Raw genomic sequence first — 18,382 nt, 5'->3', positions numbered from 1 at the left:
GTAACGACATCTCTCTGGCTTTTCGCGGAAAACAAGCTTGCTCGCTAACTCGTAAACAATATTGCATAAAAGTTCTATAGAATGTATAGAAACGTCAAAGTGATCCGATGCCAGCGCTGCGGCGAGTAGTTCGCGGAACTGATAATATTCAAATCAACCGTTAAATGCATGAACGAAGATACACAATGAAGAGCTACGTCTGTTTGTCTGTGCCTAAACCCTTAACCACTCGCTCAGTTAACAGCACACAGGAATTCGCAAATCAACTTCAGGCATCAAGAGAAATTCGGGAAGATGAAGTCATGGTTTCATTTGATGTCACAGCACTTTTTCCGAGAGTACCAGTAAAGAAAGTCATCAGCCTTTTAGAGGACTGGCTTCTGAAGCAACGTGAGGATTCTACTTGGAAAAACAAAGTTCGGTAATATCTCAAGCTTACTCGTCTTTGTATGGAGGAAAATTATTTCATTTTCAGAAGAATTTTTTTATAAACAAACCAAAGGTGCTCCTATGGGCAATCCGCTTTCTCCATTTTTATGTGCATTGTTTATGGCTAACCTAGAAAATACTCTGGGGGATAGGAATTTGTTGCCCAAGTGTTGGTATAGGTACGTGGATGACATTTTTAGCATTTTCAAAAGGGAAGATTTATCAAAAACTTTGGAGGCCATAAGCAACGTCCACAAGGACATCAAATTTACTCACGAAGAAGAGAGAGACGGCAAACTCCCCTTCTTAGATCTTCTCATCATCAGGGAAACGCGAGGGGGACGACTCTATCTACGATGCAGGAAAGATTGTGGTTTGCTGAAGCTAGTTGCATGTACGCTGAGTCGATAGAAAGAGGATTGATGACGATTCTGAAGCTTTCCTGCAAAAAGATGATGCACGATGTAAGTAGATACGAGAAATGAAAGAAGATTGATTCGCTAGTGTGAGATTTTTCGAGCATCTAGAATTGAGAGTTAGATGTGTCGGGGCGCCCTCGGGGAAACGTCTTCGTTCAATTTAGAAATCTATAGGAAACCAAAAAATACAAAGAGAGTAATACCATAGAGGTAACTCTAAGACTAGAAGGTCCCGAAGAAATGTGCTCAACTTTTTGGCTCAGCTCTGGTACTCTCTTCGGTCCCAAGCTAATCGATTCACCCCTCGAAACAAAGGAAAAACCAATCACCCCTCATTTTATCCTGTCAAACTTTCATAGCGAATCAAAACAAACATTGCGTAGTACTAGAATTTCGACTAGAATGGGATACGTTAATCGATTTGCTTGGGACCAATAGGCTAGTCAAGTAGTGAGCCAATTTAAAATCGTTAGTTTCGTATTGATTGTTGGTAATACCAAGCACTTCAAACCATGGTGGGTATATAGATGGTGATACAGCTTTGTCACTATATAGGCGAGGAGGTCGCGGGGGGAAAAGTGCGGTTTTAGAGCAAATTGTAAACAAACTCGGTCGCTGTCCCATACAAAAATCCAACATGGCTGAATCATGAATTTGACACATTAGAACACCTATATATAGTCACCTTGCTTCAAACCATTCCCATCAACACAAAATGGCCGCTTTTCACCACATGGTTCAAAGGATGCAAACTCTTCCTCTTAGCGATACAGACAAATCAAAGGAAATAGCTCACATTTTTGAAATCGCTAGACTTAATGGGTATCAAGAAAAAAAAACAATTCAAGCAATAATCGATAAAAGAACAAGGGATCATTTTAGGCGTATTTCGACAACTCTTACACCAGTAACTGAGGGTTTAAAACGGGTAGCGGTGAATTTCGACAAAAACATTATCAAACCATTGATTTAGAAGTTTTGGACTAGAATTAGTATTCAGCAGCAGGACAAATCAGCTGAGTTAGGATCACCAAAAGATTCAATAAATGTCTTAGGGAAAGCCGGAGTCTACATAATCTTTTGTCTAGATTGTAATAAAATCTACATTGGTCAGACGAAAAGGACTTTGGAAACAAAGTTTAAGGAACACATCGCAGAGGTAAAAGTAAAGGGATGGATAAAGGACTTCATTATGAATTTAAATCCAAGGTTGCAGAACATATCTTTACAAAGGGGCACAATTTGACAAAGGATAACATTAATATCCTGTGGAGTGTATCTTCATCTTGGAAACTAGACGTAGCAGAATGTTTAGAAATATTTAAACATAATCCATCATCATTGCTTAATAGAGATAAGGAAACGGATACTCGAGACTTTAAAACCACACATCGTAGCATGTATCTACCTGTTGGAGGCTAAATTTATGTACCTGGTTAGGTAAATTGTGACATGGCAGTGGATACCTGCTGTTTTTTAGTCACCTCTTCAGCGGTGTTGAGTACTTGGCACTGATGAAGTCTGCAAGTAGTAGACGAAATACGCGTATCTGTCAAAAGATAAGCAATTATAACGGAATTTAAAGTAAATAAACCAACGCACTCAAAGCTCTTCATGAAGTTATTCTTGTTAATCTACAAACCACGAAATATTGGCTCCGTAAAGCTAACGCGATTGAGCCCTCCGAATCTGAAAAAAAACCCGAATCACTGCAAACTAACGTGCAAAATCAAAAGATATTAAATGGTCATTGGCGTAGCTAGATATCTTCTTTAGGGGGTGAAGACGCGAGCGTTGACAAGAGCAGATTGCAAAGGCGTCGGTGGGGTTCGAACTAGAATGGGGGTAATTTTTTTTCGAAGCTTAAGAATCTCCAAAATGTTTCCAATATGTGGATAATTAATTTGAATGAGCGTCAATTTTTGAGTCATAACAGACGCGCATTTCAACTCAATCACACATACTTTTTTTTAACGAACTTTTCAGACTTGGAGCAATTCATTTTACATGACTTAATAGTTTACGTCTGATCCGAGGTCTGATCCTTTATGTCAAAGATGGATTCCGCCGCGTTTAAAATTAGTTATTTCTAAGTGTGTATAGCACGGTCATTGGCTCGCATTCTAACACTTTCACCAAACGGTAATCATAATTCGCATTTAAGGATAAGATTGATGGAATTCTTTTATGCTTTACGAATCGATCTGTCAGTTATAATCTCACCACTACTGACAGCATGGGGCCACTTTTCTAGAGGGAGAAAGTTAAACTGAAAAATTAGGCAAATGTAATTTTCAATGAAAGATCTTAAGCAACTTTTACAGAGATACTTCGTCACTATCATCGGATGAGAAAACGATGATAGAGATTTTCCTCAAAATCTCATCGATATTGTTGTCATGTCAGCACGTGACCTTGTTGTGAATATCCAAATTTATAGCTTATTTATTGATATTGTTGGATGTTTTAGTATTAAGCGATAGTTGAATTATTTAAAATTGAATTTACAACACTGGTTGATACAGAACTGTTATAGAGATTGCTGACGTTTATCGTACGCCCACTACGTCACGTATACGTATACGCAAAATGTTTTCATCGGGAAAAAAAACTTCATAGCAGAAAATTTTCCCGATGAAAACAAATCACTGACACAATCATACTTTAGCAATCTCTATACATTCACCACATATAGAAGACACTCACTAAATACTTACACTATTAGAGCAACCGTACCAATGAGTAAATAAGGCACATAACGCTACTTGCGTACCGGGGGTTGCTATTCAGGTGGGGGAAATAACAATCCGCAGCTTGGGAATAAGTGAGTTCGTAAATTCAGGAACCCGGTAGCAACGCATCAGACGGTTGCTATTTTGAATAAAGGTCAAAAGTTTGTTTTGCCGGTGTGGAAAACGGTAATTTATATTATGACTCTGATAGCAACGACCGGTGTGGAGAGGAGTGATTAAGCCAAAATGGAAACGCTGTGCGATAGTAAAATAGTGCCGCAAATGGCAACGACTGGTACGGTTGCTCTTAGTACCTAAATGAACACTCAACACGAATAGAACACGAAGAGACAGTACATGAATTCCTTGGTATGATAGACAGATAACGAACACAGTGAATTTAGTTAGCCAACCGATAGAAACAAGAGGAGCAAAAGGATACCTAGGATATTCGGAAAAGGATTGGAATTGGAAGGACAAATAGTACGATTCTCCGATTCTGGACAAACACAAAACGTAGGATCTAAGATACATGAGGTGGCTACAAGGTGTATATTTGGAGCACGGAAAGGCAAACGGAGTATTCAGCTCAACCAACGAACCTAAATCCCCCAACAGATATTATTGTTACAAGTTTCGTGGATATCTTAAAAATATATTCAAATATATTGCTTGTTTAAATTCATTCAAATGAATTAAACGTTACAAAATAAGCAAACTTTTTGAGAATATTTTCTACATGAATACTTTATTTTAAGTAGGTACTTTTTACCCAACGTTCGCTCTTCATGAAACAGTTGGACGATGTCTTTGCAAAATACTTAGAATTGTATACTACACAAAGAACTCAATATTAGTGGCGCCGGTGGTGTAGTGGTGAGCGTGGTTACCTCTCACCTCAACTCACCAAACCATAAGCAGGTTTGGCTTCAATCTTTGCAGAGTTCTGCATTTTCAAAACAAAGAAAAGAAAATGAACTCTCCGCAGAATCGCTTCATTTCGAGCAATATCATTTTCGTGTAAGTCATTGTGTTCCTTGTTACCGAGTCACGATGAACATTCCTCCTATCAAACCTGACTTGACTATCGCTTGTTTCGTTCGTCAAGTGCATCAGTTCATTTCATTTGAAGCAAAGACTTGTTTCAATTGACGCAATGAATGACTCGAAATCTGCTTCCTTCGTTTTTTCCACTTTCACTTCAATTCGTGGATCATTCGACTTGTGACGCGTTGCGTCGTCAGGCATCGATATATTCGCCTTGACACCAGTCCCGAAGTGACGTTTCTTCACACACATTTTGACAGTTCCTTATGGGGTTTTGCGTTTGAGTGAGAGAATAAAAAAAAAGTCCGCCATGTTTCACACATAGACTGACAGTTACATATGAGATTTCTCCAGAGGAGTAAAGAGTTACAGAGCTCTCGTCAACGCCAATAGTATCCAGATAGTATCCACACAATATCGGTTGCCGATAGGGATGTCATGTGGACTATGTAGTAATAAAATGTTATTTTATATAAAACGCAAATTAAATTAACGAATTCAAGATGGCGGCCACCGGGATAAGGAAAAGTCTCAAATACCCTACAATATGGGTATTTCTGGAACGGGGACGACGTGAAGGTGCCGAAAATCGATGTCTGATGCCATTTTGGAATCTAATATGCCGGCCATAGGGCTTAGAAAAAAATGTAAAAAATCGATATTCGACGCCATTTGTAGGGTATTTGACACTTCTCCTAAAATCGGAAGCCGCCATCTTGATGTCACTCCGATTTCTAAAGTACCCACATTGATGGATATTTGACAGTATTTCACACTATTTTTGAACAAAAGTCGGCATCTTATTTAGCTTTTAACATGGCGTCAAACCTTGGTTTCTGGACTCTAGACATTGCTGGAGTTTTGAAAATACCCGCATTGATGGGTATTTGACAGTATTTTCCACTTTTTCTGAAACCACACGCAGAAAAATTTACCGTCGAAACAAACATATTTGAGGTAAATTTAAACGTAAACTCAGTTTGTTCTGGCCACAAACATAAACTAGGTTGATTTTAAACGTATTCTATGTTTGAATTCATTGATAATAATGTTTAAAACAAAAATAATGTCACGTTTATTTTAAAAATATGCGTGTTGAAAATAAACGTGAATATTTTTGATTTATTTGAAAACTATATGCCATCAAAAATTAATATGTTTATTTGAAACATGATTTCATGTTTAAAATAAACAAACATATTTTGAAATTATTTCAGCATTTGAATGCTGAATAAATCAAAATAAAATGGATAGCAAATAAATAGAAATTTCTGCGATTATGGAAAGTCTGTGGATGTTTGGATCCGGGGGGCCGTCGGGGTGGGTGTCCGATCCGATCCAGTTCAGTAAAACTGGTGAAACTTTGTGATATTAGCGTCATTTTTCGTTTCTGACGCTGGTCCTCATACCGACCTCTTTCTAAGTTTAGTGTTCGGAAATGATCTGTTTTTCTTTCGACGTCGGGTGGGGGGTGAGGATGATATGGGGATCGGCATCAGAAACGACGGATTGACGTTAATATTGTGATGTTCCACCGGTTTTGTCGAGCTTGGAACACTTGCTTGCGTTGGTTTCCGGACCCTCTACTTTGGTTACGCCGCTTGCAGGCCGTTTTCGGTTAAGTTTGCCGAATGTAAACAAGAAGGAAAAAAGGACACGCTAAAAATTGATTACCCAGATCATGTATTGTTGAAATAAACATGCTTTTGAATTTAATTTAAACATACATATTTTTGTTGAAAACATGTTTTTAATTTACTTTGAACTATTCATATTTTTATTTAATAAACATATATATGTTTAACTTAAATGAACAAAATTTGGTTCCGTGCAGAAGTCACCATCTTGGTTTTAAATATGGCGTCTGACATCGATTTTCGGCATCCACGTCCTGAAAATTTTCCATATTTTAGTTCTGAAAATTCCCTTATTTTAAGGTATTTGACACTTTTTCTCAAATCGGAAGCCGACATGTTGGTTTTCACAATAGCATCGGATATTGCCCAACAAACAATTTGAGTTGATCAACAGCTGAATAAGTTATTTTTTAGCTGAAGAAGTTTGTTTTTGCCTGAATAAGCTCTCATTCAACATTCAATGTTTGTTGGGTGATTTCCAGCTTCTAGACATTACCCTGATTGAAAACTGTATGTATGGATATTTGATAGAATTTTCCATTTTTTCAAAATTTCAAGAATTTAAAAATGGCGTCGGACATCGACTTTCATTCTCTAAACGACATCCCGATTCCAAAAATACCCATATTGATGGGTATTTGTTAGTATTTCCCACTTTTTCTAAATCTGGAAGCCGCCATGTAGGATTTCAAAATGGCGTCGCATATCTATTTCCAATCTCTAGTCACCCCGATTAAAAAACTACCCATATTGATGGGTATTTAAAAGTATTTCCTATTTTTTTAAAATCGGAAGCCGCCATCATGGATTTCAAAATGGCGTCAGACATCCATTTCCGGCCTCTAGATGACATGCCGATTACTTAAATACCATTATTAATGGGTATTTGGCGTCGGAGATCAATTTTCAGTCTCTAGATTTCATTCCAATCCCAAAAATGCCATATTGATGTGTATTTGACAGTATTTCCCACATTTGTTTGAACCGGAAGTCACAATCTAGGATTTCAAAATGGCGTCGCACATCTATTTCCAATCTCTAGATGTCACCCGATTTCAAAAATACCCAGGGTCGGCATCAGTATTTTCCCCTTTTTCTGATATCGGAAATCGCCATATTGGATTTCAAAATTGTCGGCGGATAACGATTTTAAACCTCTAGACGTCACCCCGATTAAAACAGTACCCTATTGATGGCTATTTGATAGTATTTCCCACTTTTTCTGAAAAAGGAAGCTGCCATCTTAGATTTTAATATGGCGACGATAATTGATTTCAGGACTATACATGTCATCCCGATTCCAAAAATACCCATATTGGTGGGTATTTGACAGTATTTCCCACTTTTTCTGTTATCGGAAGCCGTCATCTTGGATTTCAAATTGGCGTCGGATATCGATTTTCAGCCTCTAGACGTCATCATCTTTTTTAAAATGGAAGCCGTCATCTTGGATTTTAAAATTGTGTCGCATATCGATTTTCGATCTTCAGACGTCACCCCGATTCCAAAAATCCCATATTGATAAATCGTTGTAGTATTTCACACTTTTTTCTGGAATCAGAAGTCGTCATCTTGGATTTCAAAATGGCGCCGGTCATCGATTTCCGGTCTCTAGACGTCACTCCGATTCCAAAAGTACCCTTATTGATGGGTAAACAAACCACCCGACAATGATAAATTTTACATCCACGTGCACAGATCTATGAACATGCGTTTAAATAACCGAGTGAACAATCAACAAAAGTCAGAAAAACTGCGTGATTTTGGATCGATTGCGCAAGTAAGTTCATTTGACAATGAAAGACGAAATGAACACTAGTCAAGGCTATTCAAACAACATGAAAACTGATCAACAACAATCGTCGCCTACTTCGCATAACTGGTTTCAATGGTAAACAAGCCATAATAAACCTACAGCGTTTGTTTACGTTTGGAACCAGTTTCATACAAGTATGATCAGTAGGCTGATTTGACAGTACGTCCCCCCCAGGGCATAACATCTCTGATCACGCCTTCCTTCGGAAGGGAAGTAAAGCCGTTGGTCCCCGGTTCATGAGTTGATGGGTCGATAGGTGGGTCCAGGTGTGGGAGCTGCCTTCCTGGCACGTCGGTAGCATTGGTGCTCATGGAAAACAACATCGACGGAAAACAAATCAAGGAAAAAAAATTGCAACGAAAGAGACAAATTTGCGATATTCTGAACGTTGCATTTCAAATGATAACGTTGAAAAATCCAGGACACCTCCTTTTGTGTTTAGTTGTTCGATCGGTGATGGGATCACTGTTTTAAATGTGTTTTGTGGTTTAGTTTCAAGGGGTGGTCACTCTACACACTTATTTTGGGCTAACTTTTTCTCAGTGTGCCTCACGTGTGCCACAGCTGCGCCGGCAGTGCCGAGAAGTCATCGATCTGACGTTTGTTTGCTTGTTGAATATTGCCTTGTTTGGCAACCCGGTTTTCTGACAGCTCTTGCTTTTGTTTTGTTTTTCAAAATCTGAGATAACCCGGGAGTGTGTACAATATTACCGTTCCGAGATACGGACCTTGCGGGTGGATTTTGCAAAGTCGATCCTGCAATATTCTATGCTAGACGATGGAATGGTTGGTGTAGTAGCAGCATTAGTAACAGCCACCACCGGGCAAAGTTGGATGGTTTTTTGTTTTTGGTTGGCTATTGACTTTCCAACTAAAACTCAAACTCCGCTGTCAGTTCTAGATAGAGCTGGAATTTTGTGAACAATGGCTTCTATTGACGATTTCTATGAACTCAAGGCATGCCCACGCAAACCAACATAACCGTCAACTTCCTCTACCAGATGGTGCTGTTGATTTGCGTTGGCGAGCCTTAACTGTCTAGAAATTATCGAAAGAAGTCATTGTTTACAAAAGCTGTTGCGCCCTAATTCCAGCTCTATCTAGAGTTGCTTTTTATATCTAATAGCATCTAATAAACGGATGGAGCCTAGATCAGATAGGAGGAAATGTGAACGGGACCTCGACGGGACCTAGGACGGGACTCCCGCTTGAAATCTGACGGACTTATTTTTGCTGCGTGTTTTTCTTACGTTGAATATGAATTTTTTGCATTAAACATTATTTGTTTGTGCTGTAATTGATTTCATGTTTGAAACGATCGGTGATTATCATTTGGAGAAGTTAATGATTATATAACCGATTACAAATATTTTACTTTTCGGTTCGTTAATCGATTATTCGAATGAAAATCGGGCATCACTACACTGAGATAATTATCCCAACAAATTTCATAAACTACATCGTATGAACGCATGCAAATACAAGCCTGAATCAAAAACATAAAAATTTCATAAACCCGTCGTATGAATTATTTTGGTTCAGCTTACGGCAAAAAATCATACGATGATCGTATGAAATTTATGTAGACAGTGCAAATCAAAACAACAACAAAACACAAGATGGTGGATCCAGCTTCAAGGCGTGGCGCAAGGCTCCGTAAACCTGTAAGTAAATTTAATTCGTATTGTTTCATTGTAGTTTACAACTTTATTTACATTTGTAGACAGTTAAGGCTCTGAACCATTTGGCGAATTTTTTAACTTTTAGTTAAAATTTGACAGATGGAAAGTTATCGGTTAACCCTGCTATCCGAGCATGGTTATTTCTGACAGACAAGAAGTTAAATTTTGACAACCGTGGCTCGAAAACCGGTCGATCGACAGCACAGGGATTTTCGAACATAGAAAATAACTTTCGAAATGTCACTTTTAACCACGAGTTAAATTTAACTCGGCAAATGGTTCACAGCCTAAGCAAGCTGCTGCTGCTGCTGCAGCTGCTTCTGCTTTATCGATTTCAACATCACGTTTTGTTTTGATAATTTAATACAACAGTAAAATTTTTTGAACAGGAATCGGACAAGAGTACAATTACTGCGAGCCATCACAGTGAACGTTTCCGGGGGTTCAACAGATTCACCAGTCAACACCAGCTGCCTCAACAGACAGAGTAGCTGCAGCGGCTGATCGAGTAACATCCCCGACTGAGACGAAGATTAATGCAACGACAAATTTGGAGAGTTCCGAGGAACTTCCCCCAGTTTCCGCAGTTGTACCTGCCAATCTAAAACCCACACTGATTGCATCAGAACCAATATAATAAATATAATAAATAATTGCTTGGTTTAACCAAAGATGAATACTAAGATGAAACCGTCGGAAGAAAAACTTTCTATTTTAGTGTCTTCTTTCAAGGTCCCTTTCATCCAATGAGAACCCCCCGTATTCAAGGTAATTTTATGGTTTTGCTGCCCCCTCGGAAGAGTTGAAATTTTGCGCTCATTTTTATCAAAACAATCACACCAAAATCAGAGATGTCCCATTTTTTAATTACTCGATTAACAACTAATCGATTATTTTTGGTTCGCTGGGCTGCCATTTTTCCACCAATGAGAGTGCAGCACATGTTTGAAACGATCGGTGATGATCCTGTGGAGATGTTAATGCTTATATCGGCATGATCTAACCGATTATAAATAGTTTACTTTTCGGTTCGTTAATCGATTAATCGATAATTCGAATGAAAATTGGCCATCACTAGATGAATGTGAAACGTCATTTCAAATATATGGATCGTACATAAATAATGATACAATTTGAAAGGGACCGGGGTTCATCACAAATTACGTCTCCATGGTAACTGAAATAAACACGAGTGTTCACCGGTTGGTTTAACGGCTTTCTCAGTCTTAATCTCACTCTCATTCTAACGACAACGATTTAATCTACCCGACGCTTCGGTCATAGGTTTTAAAGGGTGTCCACGATGAAATTGCCACACACAAAATTGATTCGCAAAATTCGAGTTTTCATCCGATTGCCATCAAATTTTCAGGGATTGAGAAATAACTATTAAACTTCATTTTACCATTTTACTCGTATTTTATTTACAGTCCATACGCAAATGCCCGCACCTTGGCCTTAACCCCGGCCATAAGATTCTGCACAACCTGTGAATCAACCGTTTTTTGCATGTAAACCCATACTTTCTTCAGTTCCTCGACTGTCTTCACTACCTTAGGTCGTTTAAGAAGGTGCTGCTTCATAATCGCCCAGTACTTCTCGATGGGGCGGAGCTCCGGAGTGTTGGGAGGGTTGAACATTTTCGGCACGAACTTGACCTTATTGTCCGCATACCACTTCAGCGCGTCCTTGGAGTAGTGGCATGAGGCCAAATCCGGCCAGAAGATTGTTGGGACGTTGTGGGCCTTCAGGAGAGGAAGCAGCCCCTTCTGGAGGCACTCTTTTATGTACACCTGTCCGTTCATCGTGTCCTGGGTCACGAAAGGTGCACTCCGCTTCCCGCACGTGCAGATGGCTTGCCAAACCAGGAATTTCTTTGCAAATTTGGACATCTGCTGAGTGCGGATATGCCCCGGAAAGCTGAACTTATCCTTGGCCGTGAAGAACAGGTTGCCTGGGAACTGTTTGAAGTCGGCCTTCACATATGTTTCGTCGTCCATGATGCAGCATTCAACTTTCGTCAGCATGTTGAGGTACAACTTCCTGGCACGGGTTTTGGCGGACTTGTTCTGCTTCTCGTCGCGATTAGGGGCCTTTTGTACCTTGAACGTTCGAAGCCCAGCCTTAGTTTTGGCCTTCTGGACAAAACTTCGGCTTAGGTGCAGCTTCTTAGCCACATCCCTAACGGAGGCGTTCGGATTTCGGTTGAAGGCCCCAACTACGCGGTTGTGATTTTTGGTGTTATACGGAATACTTTTTCCTTCACTTCTGGGCTTCCGATCGGTGGTCAACCGTTCCTCGAACCGCTTAATCACTCGCGACACCGTGGAATTCGCGATTCCCAACGTTTTAGCGATGGAACGATGCGAGAGATCCTTGTTCTCGTGATGAATGCGCAAGATTTTATCACGCACGAGCTGTTCTTTCGACTCCATTTCCGCGAGTTTTGATCACAGGACTTTAAAACTTGCAGGATGTAAATAATGCACTATGAACTAAATCCACCCAAATTTTCATTAAATTCTACCCAACGGTTAAAAAGTTAGAGCAATTTCATAGTGTGGCAATTTCATCGTGGACACCCTTTAGTGCATGTCCATGGCCGAAATGTCGGGCAGATTAAATCGTTGTCGTTAGAATAAGATTAAGACTTAGAAAGCCGTTAAACTAAGCAAATCACTCAAGTACTAGTGGTCACCATCACTAATATAGTAATTAATCAACTCAAACTATATTTTTCATTCATATCCTTTATGAGTTTCATACGAAATGACAAATGAAATTGTTCGTAATATCCAATGATACACACTTAAAAATACCTAATTTTACACGTGACGGAATCCATCTTTGACATAAAGGATGAGACGTAAACAAACATGTTATGTAAAATTAAATGCTCCGAGACTGAAAAGTTCGTTACTCGACGAAAAGTACGTTTGATTGAGCTGAATTTCGTGTCTAGTATAACTCAATTTAATGTCAAAATTGACGCTCGTATATGTCAGTCTCAGAGCACCTAAATTTACATGAATTTTTCTAAGTGTGTAGCTATCGTTCGTTTATATTGAGATTCATACTTATATGCATGAAAAATCATACGATGGCTGATTAACAAAAAACTGACAGTTCTTCATAGTTCGGTCGTATGAATTTCAACATAAAATCTAGTCGCAAAAAATCATACGATATTTCTATAAAATTCGTTTGATTACTAATCTCAGTGTAGATGAATGTGAAACGTCATTTCAAATCTAAGGACCGTACATAAATAATTATACAATTTGAAAGGGACCGGGGCTAATCACAAATTACGTACCCACGGTAACTGAAATAAACACGAGTGTTCACCGGTTGCTATTAGTTTTATTTTACTTATATTACAATATGCATTATATTCACTTATTTTAAATTGGGTAAGCAAATTTATATTAATTATCACTAGCAATAAGTTGGAATTCTATCAAATTTAAATGAATACATTTGGCACATTCTCCTTCATTACGGTTTTTTATTTTGGTCTGTCCCTGTCTGTCTGTCTGTCTGGCGTTTTGTCCCAGTGACGCACATATAGTGGGGTACGTTAAAGCGGACAATGTAATAAGATCTTAAGGTACGTACCATCGCTACAGTTGGATGTGTGGTGCGGCGCAACAAGTTGTTACGACAATTGGGCTCTATTTAGTTGGGTTGTAGCGCACCTAAATCGAAGTCAAACGTCATTTATGAACTAAATTGGCTATGGGTTCAGCCCATAACGAGTGAAAGTTGAATGTACTAAAGTCCCACAGAACGCTATTGATTATTTTTTGAAATTAGTCAATTGGTTCCCGAGATATGGTTAATCACTGGAAATAACCCAGGTTGCTTGGTTATTCATTTGTATGCCTCTTTTCGCACCTACTCGACAACGGTCTCGTGGTTTCACAAAATCGCTATTTCAAATTCTGAAAAGTGACAAGTTTCAATGTAAGTATTTCGGTATAGGGTCACGTGGGGGCGATCTGGTTTCTTCATCATACTATTGAATTTTCTTGTACTTTCAATTGCTCAAAGAATGGCCTGCTCGTTCTTGTCCGTTTAGAAGTTATTGGAAGTTGGGTAATTTTCAACTAAAAAAAATGTAAATAACTTTTCAAATATTAATGATAGCAATCTGCAGTCTTCTGAAAAGATATGTAATTTGATATTTCTAACAGCTTTGTGCAACATGCCAAACATGTAGAAATATTGTAGAAATTGTTACAGATACAAAATTGATTTTAACGATGTCCCCACAAAAAAAAACTTTTATATCTCAGCAGCTATAAGAGCTAGAAAGTTATAGTCTTGCGCAAAGTTGTTTACAGTAATGTTCTCTACAGCTTCGCCGTACCTAATTATTGTGTATCTCATTATACTAAAAGCTAAATTTTGCATCTCACTTTTAGGTGGATTAATTTTTAATTTTCTTTTACCATAAGAAGGAGTGTTGTAACCCGAGAAACTTCTCAGAAAACACCTTGTACCTTTAACAACAATTTCAGCGTAAGTGGTGGCACGAGTCCTGGAGTTTAACATTTTTTCCTAAACATTTGATACTTTTTGCGATAACCATTGTGACGACACACAAAGCAAACTGGCAAGCGGCAAAAATGTCATGACATTTCTAAACTGTTTTCTGCCAGCGACAGAACATTTTCGCACAAAGAAGCAGACAAGACCGGCGGCGCGCGCGACATAAATTTATGTCGTGTAGAATTTTGCTGATTTCTGGCTAATTACTGCATTTATTTGATGTTTATTGCATGGAATTAAAAGATAAGAATGAAGACTGACCACTCATAAGCATTGATGTTAAAATTATGCGTAAATAAGGGAGTTGGTAATTTACTGTCACACGCAAGCCTGCAGCTAAAATTTCATTACAATAAACTGTTTGGAAAAATCAGGCTGCGAGATTTTATTTATTCTCTATCTCCGCTGTTCGCTTGGAATGTAGTTATAAACGGCCGCCCGTGTGCTGGCTGTTTTGTTTCGCTCTGGACGATGGTTTTTCAAAAAATGTACTGTTGCCACCTCTGCTTGGCACCACTGTGCGGTGGTGTAGTGGTAAGCGTGACTGTTTTCTCATCCCAATGGGTCTGGGTTCAATCCCAACCGAGGTCGGTGGGATTTTTCTGAGGCATAAAAATCTCTGGTCACGTCTTCCTTCGGAAGGGAAGTAAAGCCGTTGGTCCCGGCGCATGTGTGTTGAATGGGTGTGATATCCTACGCAGGTGTGGAAGCTGCCTTCCTGCACATTCGATTGCCATCAATGGATGGCAATCGATGTCCGTCGGTGACTGGCACTAGATTGCGGAACAGAGACCGATGTTAAATAAAAGAAAGAAGAAAAAGAAGAATTTCGACTAGAATGAGGTACACTTATACATAGATGTACTTGGGATCAATAGATAAAAATAGCTTTAATTTGCCAATAGTTTCATCGAAATCGGATAAGAATCGGATTTTTACAGCTAAAACAGAACATGTGTCACCTCTATGGGAGGGTTAAACTATTAATGCTTGTCAATATTTTAAAACATAAGAGGCATTCCATTAAGCTAGGTCACTGAAAATACAGTTTAATTAATTTTATAATCTCCTGACATTATTAATACACTAGAGATATTTGTGATCTCTATATAATTTGGAAGACCCAGTGAAATGTTTCGATTTGTTCAACCACAGATTTATTACCAGAATAGAAGACACACAACCCCGTGCTTCATCATCATCTGCTCAATAGGCACTAAAAGGCAGTCTACCGTTCGTTACCATCTTTCTTTCCTTTATTTTACGCCGGTCTCTGTTCCGTCCGCAATCACCGACGGACATCGATTGCCATCCATTGACGGCAATCAAATTTGCAGGAGGAAGGCAGCTTCCACACACCTGCGTAGGATATCGCACCCATTCAACAGACATGGGCCGGGACCAACGGCTTTACTTCCCTTCGAAGGAAGACGTGACTAGAGATTTTTGTGTCTGGGATTGAACCCAGACCCATTGGGGTGAGAACGCGGTCATGCTTACCACTACACCACCGGCGCCGGCCTTCGTTACCATCCATCGCTGAAGATTAACGAGAGCATCCCATGCAGAACCGCACTGCATAAGTTAGTTTAGTAAGCCATAATGCTCAGCTTTCAGTCCTTCGAGAGAAGACCGTAGTTAGCATGTCTCGCATATGACTTCATTCCTACTAAGGCTCCGGGTGTTCTGCTAGTGCTCGGAAAAAGGATGCATCCGATGAACGAATGAGCAAAATCGTGCGAATGGAAAATCTCTCTCTCCCAAAGAGCCTCCTTCGACGAACAGATCCACAACCGAGCGGGAGCAGCACCTTCTACTATGCGGCGCATGCCTACCTTGCTACTACTATGTAGGTATGTGGGCCCGTGTGGACGAAATCGAACCGTTCGCGCTGCCATGCTGCCGAAAGAGATTAGCGAAAATATCCACCAAGCATTGTGTGTCTCGTTCAGGTTCGAAAAGTAATACCATACACCCAATAAAGACGGTCGATGGAGTCGCCCAAGGAATCAGTAAAAATTTGCTGCCCGCCGAGGAAGCACACGAATTTCGAATATCGCGCGCGCGTGTTCGCTCACCGTTTCGCGTTGGTGCCTTTAGTTAGTTTGAGTGCATACCCTACCGGAAATCGGGAACCGGAACACTCTGCTGGGTGGGTGATTTGGAAGGTGGTTAGATTTTTTTATTTTTTCAAATTACTCCGGGAAAGTTCAGTGCTTGGTGATAGTTGGAATTGAAACATTGATTGGATCTAGAATTCGCGCTATGTATTTTGATTTATGGAGTTATTAATTGCAAAAACATGTTTCCATCGGCATCGGGGCCGCAGTTTGGGGCAAAGTTGGGCGATGTGCAAAATTCTTATTATTGTTATGGGTGGCGATAAAAATGAATTTAAAGTGGATATAGTGTTTCCGACGACCGGTGCGGCGCGGTGTTGTGGTCGTGGACGGCTTGCGTCTAATGCAAATTAGATGGGTTTCGAATCGAAGACGACGGGTTCTGGATCGAAATTGGCCGGCTGGACAGAATTGGTCTCTCGAGTGCTGTGTGAGCTACGCGTATGGTGATACCGTGGTCGAAATGGAGAGATGCAATTTTCGGTTTATGAGTGGAATGGATTGGTTAATCAATTTGTGGATTAAGAAGAGAGGTGTATAATGTTTCGCGGGGAGACAGTAACAGTGGTCGGATTTGGGTTGGAATCAAAATGTCAATTTTCATTCAGCTGAATTTATCGAACCGGTCAAACGTTAGAACTGAGTAAATTATGGTTATGGTTTGTTGATATTTCGGTTTTGCTGGAGAATGGAAATGAAAAATGATTCTTGACATAACTAACATTTATCGAGGCTCCAAGGGTGGGGAAGTGGAACTGCTATGAAATCATTGAGCTGAGCTAGGCTGGTCAGTAAATCGGAACAAGTTCTGACATTGCAGTTTATTTTGAAATTCCAACCTTGGGGAATTCTATATTTCGGATAAAGTAAACGTTTAATATCGTGATTTTAACGATTTCGAGATTCTAATCACCTCAGTTCTAGAATTTTCTAAAATTTTCGCCGCTTCGAAAATGAAATATTGTGAAATAGGGACGCTACAGATACTGGGTAATTAGGCCGAATTTTGAAAAATTATAATTTTACACACAAAAAATTTGCTAATCTCAGCCACAATATTAAATGTTAAAATTCTAGCTATGAACTCTTGAACGATTAAGAATACAAATATATTGGAAATGTATAAAGTTATCGATATTATTCGGTTAAAAAGTTCATATCTACCTGGTCTCATGCATGTCGCCTCTATCAAATCATATTCTTATCGAAGCACATCTTTTAGATATAATGGGGTACTCCTGTACGCATTGTCCTGCCATTTACCAGATATCTGATGATTGGACAAAAAAAAAATTGAATTAATTTAAGTACAAATGTATTGGTTAGAGTGGTTCAAAATATCGATTTATCTCCACCAATCTCAAGTCCTGATCCTTTTTCCCAAAATTTGGATTTATTTGGATGCGAACTCATACTACACTGGCCCTTTGAATTTATATGGGAATTACTATGAGAAAAGTGAACATTTTGTTCTGAACGCCTTAGCACTTCGTCATAATAATTTTCGGTTGAGTTTTCCTTCTGATCTTATGTTAAATTTCATCAGCTACAACTTTGCTCCAGACCACTTCTTGATGAGACTTCAAGGTAATTAGTTATTAATTGATTTAAATGTCGATATCATTCTGATATAATTAATCGACTGCTTTCAGGGCAACACTGCATCTTGAATTTATGGCATAGTAGCCTGGATTTTTTGCCCTATTCTTAGCGCCAATCAGGCCAATGTTGCCTGCTAAGCAGTTGATGGAGCATGTCAGAAGAACATCATCTTCCTAATTATTTAATAACTAACTATCCTAACGTTCAATTAAAATGCGGTCCTCAGCAAAGTTGCAGCTGAGAAATTTTACATTAGTACAGATAGAAAACTTTTCCGTTGATCATTACAACGAGGGGCTAGAACGATGAGAACAAAAAGCTCACTTTAGCCATAGTAATTCCAA

The 18,382-nt window shown here is 39.2% G+C and overlaps 1 protein-coding gene across 1 annotated transcript in view; it reads left to right on the top strand.

The window, feature by feature from the left end:
- The first annotated feature begins 16,409 nt into the window (after positions 1-16,409).
- The window catches only part of LOC135698768 (uncharacterized), a 236,962-nt gene continuing 234,989 nt past the window's right edge, over positions 16,410-18,382 (top strand). Inside the window, exon 1 of the mRNA XM_065218901.1 lies at positions 16,410-16,484. The gene's annotated coding sequence lies outside the window, so the exon portion shown is untranslated. The remainder of the gene's footprint in view (positions 16,485-18,382) is intronic.

The sequence above is a fragment of the Ochlerotatus camptorhynchus genome, unplaced genomic scaffold (genome assembly GCF_037179485.1).
Source record: "Ochlerotatus camptorhynchus isolate MF236.1 unplaced genomic scaffold, CSIRO-AGI_Acam_v1.1 ptg000094l, whole genome shotgun sequence".
Classification (NCBI taxonomy): Eukaryota; Metazoa; Arthropoda; class Insecta; order Diptera; family Culicidae; genus Ochlerotatus; species Ochlerotatus camptorhynchus.
The sequence above is the reverse complement of the archived record's forward strand: the minus strand, read 5'-3'. Positions and strand labels throughout refer to the sequence as shown.